The sequence below is a fragment of the Sinocyclocheilus anshuiensis genome, unplaced genomic scaffold (assembly GCF_001515605.1).
Source record: "Sinocyclocheilus anshuiensis isolate Anshui unplaced genomic scaffold, SAMN03320099.WGS_v1.1 scaffold222, whole genome shotgun sequence".
In the NCBI taxonomy this organism is placed as follows: domain Eukaryota; kingdom Metazoa; phylum Chordata; class Actinopteri; order Cypriniformes; family Cyprinidae; genus Sinocyclocheilus; species Sinocyclocheilus anshuiensis.
In genome coordinates this window covers 360,359-370,722 of record NW_015542408.1, presented here as the reverse complement: position 1 = coordinate 370,722, position 10,364 = coordinate 360,359, and the positions used below count along the sequence as shown (strand labels likewise).

The following is a 10,364-nucleotide window of genomic DNA, read 5'->3' as shown; positions in this document are numbered from 1 at the left end:
AGAGAGTGCGTGACGTCACGTGCACTACCGCCGGTGGCAGTAGACAACCGCGGTGGCAAGCGATCCACCGCGGTGACGCGGTTGTCACGGCGACCATCACAGCCCTAATTTAGTCGCATATGCGAGTGATTTACTCGCAATATAGAGGGTTGGCAATAAAATGTCTGTTTCAAATAAATGCTGTTCCCTTGACATTTCTATTCATCAAAAAGTCCTGAAAAATGTATCAGTGTTTCAAAAAAATATTAAGCAGCAACTGTATTCACCAGTGATAATAAGAAATGTTTTTTGAGCACAAAATCAGAATATTAGAATGATATCTGGAGTAATGGCTGCTGAAAATTCGCTTTTCCATCACAGGAATAAACTACATTATGAAATATTAACGTAGAAAACAATTAATATGTAATAATAATTCACAATATTGCTGTTTACTGTGTTTTTAAACAAATAAATGCCACCTCGGTTAACATAATTATTTCAAAAACACTATAAATCTTACGGACACTAATTTGCACGGTAGTGTAGATTTACTAACATTGTGATTTGTTCAGAATAGCGTACTACTAGTATGCAGAATACTCAGTAATCTACTACATTTGCATACTGCAGTGGTTACTGTATCCCACAATGCTTTTCACTCAACTTGGCTTCCTTCTCCAGAGTAATGAAGCAGAAGCAATATCTGCTGCTGTTTATAACATCTTTTTCTTGACTCATTATTTGATTGGATTGAGTTGTCATTGCAAAAAAATTGGATTTAAAATAACCATTTCTTTCTCCAAGATAAAGAATCGAGGCTTCGAGAACTCCTTTAATCTAAAACAAAAAATATATACAGCATGGTACTCTTTAAAATGTTATGAGCACATAATACCTATTGCTTCATAATTTTTTTTAAACCGTAGTGTTTAATATATACCAAGAAGTATATACAGTAGTATGCTGTAGACTAGAATTCCATTCCATTCCAAGAGCAGCATTTGTTTCTCTTCCTCTCTCAATCAGATATTTCATGTTTTGGACCCTTCATGAGGGGTTTGAGAACGGGTGCATCATTGTCGGTTTCGGTCGGTCGGCTCGTACGATGGGGGCTGAGGGAAAACAGGAATGTGGACGTGCAGTTCTTTTTAACGCAGCCTGCTGTTTGCGCCGTCCTGCCGTGTGTCGGGGCATAACTCTCCTCCGTCTAACTTCCTCTCTTTTTCTCTGCCCTCCGTTGTCACGGAAACGCAGAAGGAGGGTTAACCCTAGGTCATACATAGCTGAGGAGCTCTTGTGTCTGGAAAAAGGGGAAAATACAAGCTAGCTTTAGCATCTGTCGGCCATAAACATTTCCTCTGAATTTTATGGCGGGTAAACAAGAGAGCGCAATTATTTTTTCCCCTCTGCTTTTCTCTTGTCGTGCAGTGCAAACAAAGACAGAGGTTGAACAGGTTTTAAACTTGGAAGTGAATGGTCGAGCCGCCTGCTGCCTTCGCACAACAGACGGTTTAATTGCAGCGTTGAGTTCATGTGTCATGCCGCGCTCAGTCGCCGGCCCCGTTAATGGCCCCTGCGATGCAGATGCCTCAAATGGCAAGGTTCACATGACCAAAATAGCCTTATTTATGCAGATTATTGCTGGCATTTCATATTAATTATGATCTGTCAGGCGCTACAACACATTCCAGACCATGTTTTTTTAATGACGGCTACACATGCCATGTTTATATGTCAGTGTATATTCGTCTTTCAGTCCTTTGTGTGGTTGTGCCGCTCTCAGCATGTCCGATGGCATCACAATCTCAGGCTGAATGAATCTTAGTGCCTGTCCATTTGCTTTAATGAAAGAAAATGACATTTGAAAGGTTTTATGTTTGCAAGTAGCTCCTAGGGGTGTTTTGGATGGATCGAGCATTGAACACACCCAGAAATAAGCAATAAGTACCTTTACCAGAAATTTGTATGTGCCTGGCAAGTCAATGTATTTATGACTGTATTTATGAATTATGATAAAAATAGCATATATATAATTTTAGAAAAATCCCTGTCATTCATAACGACCAATAATTGCTTGTCACTCCCTACTATTTTAGGATTATTAACAGTATTTTGCAGCTGTGCCCTTTAGTGTAAGGCGTGTGGTAGATTTTGTTAATTTAAGGAGTTGCCAGCACATCAAGACTACGACCATCCCACATAAATGCACCAAAGAGCACTGGAGAGACAGGGCGTGTTTTTGGCAGACAGGAAATCAGTCAGACATACACTAGTCAGAATGAGTTCAGGTATGTTGAAGACTCAGCACTATTTCTAACAGGAACTGCCTCTCTGTGTATCAAAGTATCTTTACATGGAGCTCTATTAGTGATTGCAGTGATGCACAGATAAATTAAGTGCTAGACACATTTTCATATATGTGTAGAAACATCTTCAAAAGCATATTCAGATACCTTCGATATCTGAATGCTTCTTGAGTAGGCATGTATATGAGTATAAGAGGTCGCTGAATAGTGCTCTAAGATGTTTTTATACTTTTTTTTTCATCAAGTTATAGACACTAGGTTAGATCCTCCTAGTTTACAATATGCACTTTTAAAATTACAACATAATGAGTTTTTAATGTGTTTATTACTTGTTTTCCAGTAAAAATATCTAAAAATCTTTAAAACAAGATAAAATGTACTTTATAGCAACACTGCATAAAATAAGTCTAGTTATGATTTCATAGATTGTTTTGTAAGTATACATTTGTAATGTTTTTTGTGTTGTTTTTGTATTTTGATTAACTTGTTTTTAACTTGTTTTAGGGCTACACGATTATGACATATCATAATTGTCGATTATTCCCTTGAAATTGTAATTGCGATTATTAATTACGATTATCACAATTTACATTGAATGATGTTTATACCATTGTTTGATGCAACTGCATGTCGTATTTTAATATGAAAATAAACAAGCTGAAAACACTCTTAACTGAAAAACTTTTAGTGCTTTTCCATAGTATTAAGCCTCAAATGTCAACTAAACATCAGATTGGTTTCTTCTTTAAATTATAAGTAAAAATATGAATGGTATTATAATGTTATACTAAAACTAAAATTAAAACAATGGAAAACCTCAAGATAACATGTAGAAAGAAAAAACGCATCTTAAGCACGCAGAATAACATAAGTGGACTTTGAACGATTAATTGCCGCTTTGAACGATTACATAATTGTGGCATCCATAATTGTAATCGCGATTAGAAATTCGATTAATTGTGCAGCCCTAACTTGTTTCTACTTTAAAAAAGAAAAGGTACATTGAAGATACATTCTCTTTTTTGTCTTTTCCTATGCAGTGTTGCTTCTCAAGTAAATTTATTGTGTTTCAAGGATGTTTAGATATTTTAACTGGAAAACTGGACATACTTGTTAAGAGTATTTTTTTTCTTTTTTATAATATTGCAACAAATATAAAGGGCTGTTCACACCAATAATGATAACTCTATTAGCATCCACACGAACAGATGATAACATTTTAATTATTATAATTGCGTGCTGCAGTTATAGACAGTTGTTATATATATATATATATATATATATAGACGCTGCTGTCATCATAGAATTAGAATGATTATTAAAACCTTATATAGGACAATAGCTGTCATTCAATAATAATTGCGTAGATTATTCGTATTTATACTTTCTGCCTAATTGACACCACATGTGTATGCACATGAATTTGTTCTTAACCACGTTCTAATGTTAATGAATTTGGAATAATCTAGGGCCCGAGGTTAGTCATTTGCATAAAACACTCCCAAACCATCTCCTCATAACCTTTTCTTTACAGCTTTTTGTCAATCTTATATGACGCTCTCCAAAGGCATGTTCTCACCTGACAGATGAGGCAAGGTCCTTGAGCAAAGCCAAGGGTGCAGTTCTCAAAACTAGTTGAAACACAATCACCTTTAATGCAGATCCAGATTACACACTCTCCCTAGCCAACTCTGCATACGCGTATCTGTGTTGTTATTCAGAGAAATTGTGCAGCTCCAGCTGTAATGCAGCTTTCCTCTTTCAGTATGTGTATATGATGAAATATGTATATATATAATTTATATATTCTCTCTATAATATTACAATGGCTAATGCCTACTTACCAACCTCTACATTTCAGCAAATCAGTGAAAATGACTGGATGAGTGTCATATAATGTTAATGAGCACCACTGATTGAGTTTAATTGGGCACTTTTTGTTACACTATTGCTGTAATTACCAGGACATTGAGCCACAGTTGGGCGTCTTTAGCTTAGAAAAATAATTTCTGCAACATGTGGAAGACGTGCCCTAGGGTGCATCCTGTTGCCCTCAGCCTGCTCAAGAGCATTAAGTTCAAGCATGAGGCCACGTCTGTCAGTGTGCATACATTCATTAGGACATATCTAGTAAATCATAATTTAGGTCAAGGGTACAAAACGTCATCTTTCCAAGTCACAGGCTGCGTATTTGCAAGCAACCGAAGCGGAATCACATTTTTTTAAATTACTTGACCTCAGAGCCCAAAAGCTGAAGAGTAGTTCATGTGCGTCCTAGTGCACGGTCAGGTTGTCTTTCTGACTATCCCGTCATGCGAACGCCAACCACGAGGTGTTAGACGGCATTTGGCACAACCCTCGGTCTCTGGCATACTTGCACTGACAGCTGTCACCGTAGCGTACGTCACTAACTCATGAGAAAGCTGCAGTGGACCATAATCAAGGTTCATTCCTTCCTCCCCCTTGTTCTCAGACTTCAGCCCCTGCAAGAATGCAGACAAAGACATAGGGATTTACAGTCCTGGCCTTGAGTCGACACTTTGCCTTGGAGTGGTCGATACTCTCTCGAAGGAGAGAGTTAAATGGTTCTCTGTAGGAAATGCTTTCCTCAAGCCTATTAGGAATATTAGGGTAGTCTGATGAGGCATCGAGTGAATCCATTAACTAGCTCGAAATGAAATCGCAAGCATGTTTCTGGAATGCTCCCTGAGTTTGCATGAAAGCCTGATTGAATGTGGCGGAATTAAATGTGTGTTTGATGCCGTTCAAAGACAGATTGAGGCCAGTGGCTTGTTTGCTAGACTGCAGACTCGAATCAACCACCACTTTTTAGCCTGTAAATGGAGGGTTTTCCCTCCGGTGGTGTCAATGTAGTTTTTATTTTCCGCCTGTGGTGCTTTGGTCTCGGTTTCATTTGTATACTATTATAGCACCAAGCCAGAGTGGTGATTTCCTCATTGTTTGCAGCGCCAATGGCGGGATACAGAGAGTGGGGGAAGGGACGACACTGTTGACACAGTCTTTCATAGCAGCCTCCTCCCCTATAGACAGTTCTTTGGATAATAAAAGTACAACTATTAAAAGTAGCGACCGTTTGTGATGAACTTGCTGTTATTATGTGGCGAACAAATTTTCGCCAAACCAAAGTCAAATTTTTCAAACCAATGACCTTCATGGCAGTCTTTGCCACAGCGTGTTTTTGTAAGCATGGTAAACATTTAATCATTCATTTTGAATCATTCATTTTGACATGATTTCAGTGAGCTAAATTGATTTATATGCAGTAACTGTGGGTAGGGCTAGATGATAATATATCAGTTTTTTATGTTCGATATTTTGTTTGCAACTATGGAGTTTGCAATCAAATTCCCAAAAGACTAGTTTTTAAAATCACAGCTTTAAATCACAGCTTGCAAACATTATAGTGGTATATGATATTTAATTAATGTCAGTAGCCAAAATACAGATTACATTTATCTCTTTGAACCAGCTCTTTGCCCTGACAGGTTCAGTAATCTGGTTGAAAAGGATTCATTGATTCATTTGTGATTCAGTCATTTGCTCTTGAAGGTTGCTTATAGTTTAAAATAGGCTAACTGTTTTCTAAATGTTTTGAATTTTAAATGTTATACCTACCATTGCAAAGCTGAATTTTCAGCAGCCATTACTCCAGTCTTCAGTGTCACATGATCCTTCAGAAATCATTCTAATATGCTGATTTGCTGCTTAAGAATAATTATCTCATTATCAATGTTAATGAACAATCAATCTCCGCACACCGGACGGCAATTGATAGGTCCGTAGGAGACAAAGACCACAAAGATCAAAACTATATACAATAGTATAACTTACTATTCATCATCAAAGAATCCTGAAAAAGATACCTGATGAAGATCATGCGACTTTTGCTCTAATTGACAATGGGAATTGTCTTCTTTTTCATTATCGATGTTGAAAACAGTTGTGCTGCTTTATATTGATGTAGAAACAGTAATGCATTTTTTCAGGATTCTTTGATGATGAATAGTAAGTTATAGATTAGCATATATTTTTTTAAATAGAAACTTTTTTAACATTATAAATGTATTCACTTTTGATTAATTAAATGCATCCTTGCTAAATTAAAGTTTTTTTTAAAATAATTATTATTAAAACCAAAACTTTCGAATGGTAGAGTTTAAAAAGAATTAGTTGTTAATATGTTAGTTGTTATTTTTTCTGTATTTGACTTGTTTGTCCAGCCCTAACTGCAAGATTTTTCCTGGTTTGGGGGAAGGGTCTTATGTGAGCTTGTCTTCGCTGCACGCTGCCGAACCGTCACTCTCTAAATGAATGTTTTTGTGTGTGCGATTGCTAAAGAAAGTGAGAGTTTGCGTCTTCCCCAGCTGCTGAGGACTCTGTTCAGTCAGTGCTGCCTCATATCAGGAAGCCTCTGACTCACTCCCACAAAAACAATGTCATAAAGCAATGTACAGGATTACTCACGAGGCTACTCGATGACATCATGGGAGAACCGCAGCGCTGATCCCAGTTCTAGCTAGAGTGTCTCTCAGCGATTGGTCTCACCTGTCACTGAGGCATTTTTTGGGTAATAACAACCACATGCCTCCGTCTCCTGTAGGGAAAACAGGCACAGCATACACATTTTTCATTTGTACAGTTGGCTCATGGACGATTCCAATCTGTGCAGATGTACAGGACAGCCGTGTTAGGACAACACCGAGTGATGCATTGTGGGTTTAGTCCAGCAATGTTTGGAAATCAGACTGGGAACTTGGGGGCAGCTGCCAGCTTTCCTTAGGTTGTCATTGGGTTGTCATGGCTGCCGTCATTGGACAGTCAAAAACATGAATCTAACTTTGCGCTGATAAACAAAGTACCCATTTTACTTTCTCCAACTTGTACCTAAACACCTGTGTCTTTTTATTATTTTATTTTATATATTGTTTTATTTATTGTTTTTATTTTAATTGTCGTTTTATTTTATATTAATTGATTTAATTATTTTATTTTGCTAACTATGTAGTGATAAACAAAGCATCCATTTCAATTTTGCCAACTTATACCTAAACACTTGTTTATTTAATTTTTAATTGATTAATTTTATTTTATTAATGTTTTAAATTTTTTTTATTTAATTAGTTTTTTTTTTGTTATGTCAAATTACTGTATATTCTTCAATCAGAGTAGTATTTTTCTAGCACAGAAACGATAAAAATTACATTTATGGTGACTATTAATTTAAACGGATATATTTACACTAATTGAAAAAAAAAGGTGCATCACTGAATCATATATTTGCACTGGTTCGTTCTCGCCTATCATCCAAACGAAGCGATTCACTAAAATGATTTCGATTCTCAGCCCAACATAAATAAGAGAAGACTGTTTAGCAGAGCATTTTTAATCAATGCCATTGCATGAGCAAAAAAGCAGCCATGTAGCTTATTACTGGAACGAATATACAATTGTGCTCAGAATGATGAAGACGGATAAGATTAGAAAGAGTAGTAGTGTTATTTGTTTGAAATTATTCATTTCAGTACTTTGTCCATTCCATAAGAGACAGTACATCATTGTATTTGTCATGTTGGCGAATCAGATATGATAAAATGTGACCAGGGGTATAGTTAGTATAGGCTTTGCCAGATAGTACAAGGTCAAAGTCACTAGGGCTTGTAACGAGTGTTTGGGAAAGGAGTTGCCGGCGGCGGGAGCTGCGAGCATGAGCAGTAGTCTGGGTTTAGCACACAAACCAGTGAACTCATTTGCCATTACACGCATACCTACTGCAAGCTACACCCTTGGCTATGGAGGTTTGGTAGAGACCTCCTTCTCAAGAATTAGTAATCTGTCCTTTAGGTGTCTTGTAAAGCATGCGTTATGTTCCTATGATGCATGAAATTTGATTTGTTTTACTCTGAAGTATCTGTTATCTGTATCACGCAGTTTATGCCCTGCAGCGACGGAAAGCAAAGCTAGATTTTTAGAATCAGATAATATGGAAACAAGATCATTTTCTTAGAATATCCACATATTTATTTCAATGTCAGAATTGAGGGACTGTCACTCAGAAATGTTATTTTTAGTGTTACTGATATACAGCTGTCTCCACACGTGTGTTTGTCCACCCCGTTTGCCAGACCTCCTCCAGGAACTCAAGATGAAGCTCAGTCTGACACTTCCTTCAGGGGCCAACATCTCTCTCAGTTCACAGTGTGGTGTGACGGGGGGACGTCATCATGCAACTTATTATACCACAAGTGTGGCATGGCCTGATTTTAAACGACAAGCTGAGCCCGGGGTCGTTGGAACTGAATCCAGGCATATTTTGCCCCAGCTTTCCATCCCTCGCTTGTTCGTTTGCTCGCTGTGTAACTGCATGGCTGTACACGCTTCGGTGATTTCCATAAGCTCTCATGGACGTAGATTTTCTAGATTGGGATCATAAAAAGGATCGCCATTACTGAAGATGGTCATTATAGGTTTTTTGTTATATGTGCAGAAGGCATGTATAAATTAGCAATAATTCCACATCATAGATGTCCTTAGTTTATGAGATTCTTAAAATTGTTTTTCAATTGAAATTGACCCTGTTTACTTTGACACACATTTTTGGCTTATTTTTGGCTTGCAAAGAAGTTTTTCTTCATATTTTGGATCAACCAAGCCGTCTTATATTTCTTTTAACCTTTTAGTGACTTATATAGAAACCACTTTTTAGCTGATTTCACTAATAGTTTAGTTTATTTATAGTAATAATTTAATCTTATGTTTTTATTTGTAAATATGCAAATAAAAATACAAGATTAAATTATTACTATAAATAAACTAAACCGTTTAGGGGTATATTTAAGGGTTGATTATTATCAGCCTTGCCGTTTATTAAGCATTTTTATGGTTATCGGTATTGGTCATTTTTAAAACCGATATTTCGAAGCATTTAAAGAAAGTTTTGTCAGCACCCTTGTTATTGTTAATTTTGACATTTAATTTTCATTTTTACACCAGGCATATATATTGATTCAAAATATTGGTTATCAGTCTGCTTGATCTGTAATAATCGGTATCGGCCTCGACTCCTGAAAAACACATATTGGTCGACCCCATATATAATATTATTATTATTTATGACTTGTTTGACATGTATTCCAAGACAAATTTCCATGCAAAATGACATAAGTATAACTGTAACTCTTTATAATAATAATAATAATAAATATTTATATTTTATATATTAAATAATAATATATTAATAGCTCAGTGCTCAAAAGTTCATGGCACAAACAAATACTGGGTAAAATACTTGGTAGATGTTTAATTTATATAGATGTTTCGCTCAATTCTTTTTGTTGTTTAGGCAGCTCACTATGGTTTGGAACAGGGCTTTGCATTTTGTATTTGTTTTTTAATTACCCCGAGAACAACAACAGAATTTAATTAATTTGGCCTGGAAAGGCACAGTGCTCTCTGAGCGATTAGGATCCTTCAATACGCTCCCACAGTCTGTCAATAATGCTTATATAGGTCATTGTGTTCACAGAGTGCTGTTCAAAGCCATTGAGGTGCCCTCTACAGATAACACAACTTTGAGACGGGGCTCCAAATGCATATTTACCCTGTAAACGGCAGGGCTTTCTCAGTGAGAGACAGTCTGTTTGTGTTCAGGTCCACTGAGCAAAGTACAACTGATGACATGGACTCACTCAGGATGTGTGGTTGTGTGTAGTGCCGCTAGTTCCTAGTCCCATTTGAGTGCGCTCATGGTGATGACATGCTATTTTGGTCAGCTGTGAGTCAGTGGGTCCACAGAATTTGGACAATTAGAGTTTTTTTTTTTAAGTTTTTTTTTGAAGCTTGTCTGAACTTCCTGGAATAATTAAAGCTCAGATATTTTCAGGGAAAAATGTACTGTAATATTATATGCACAGGTGGCCAAAATTGTGAAATATTTTTACAATTTAAAATAACTATTTTCTATTTGAAAATATAATTTATTCCTGTGATTTCAAAGCAGAGCTTTAGCATCATTACTCCAGTCACATGATCCTTCAGAAATCATTCTAATATTCTGAT

At 36.6% G+C, this 10,364-nt stretch overlaps 1 protein-coding gene across 5 annotated transcripts in view; it reads left to right on the top strand.

Annotated features, from left to right (window-relative positions):
• Positions 1-10,364, top strand: part of LOC107693111 (kinesin-like protein KIF13B) — a 54,463-nt gene that overhangs the window by 11,341 nt on the left and 32,758 nt on the right. The gene's annotated exons all lie outside the window — the stretch shown is intronic.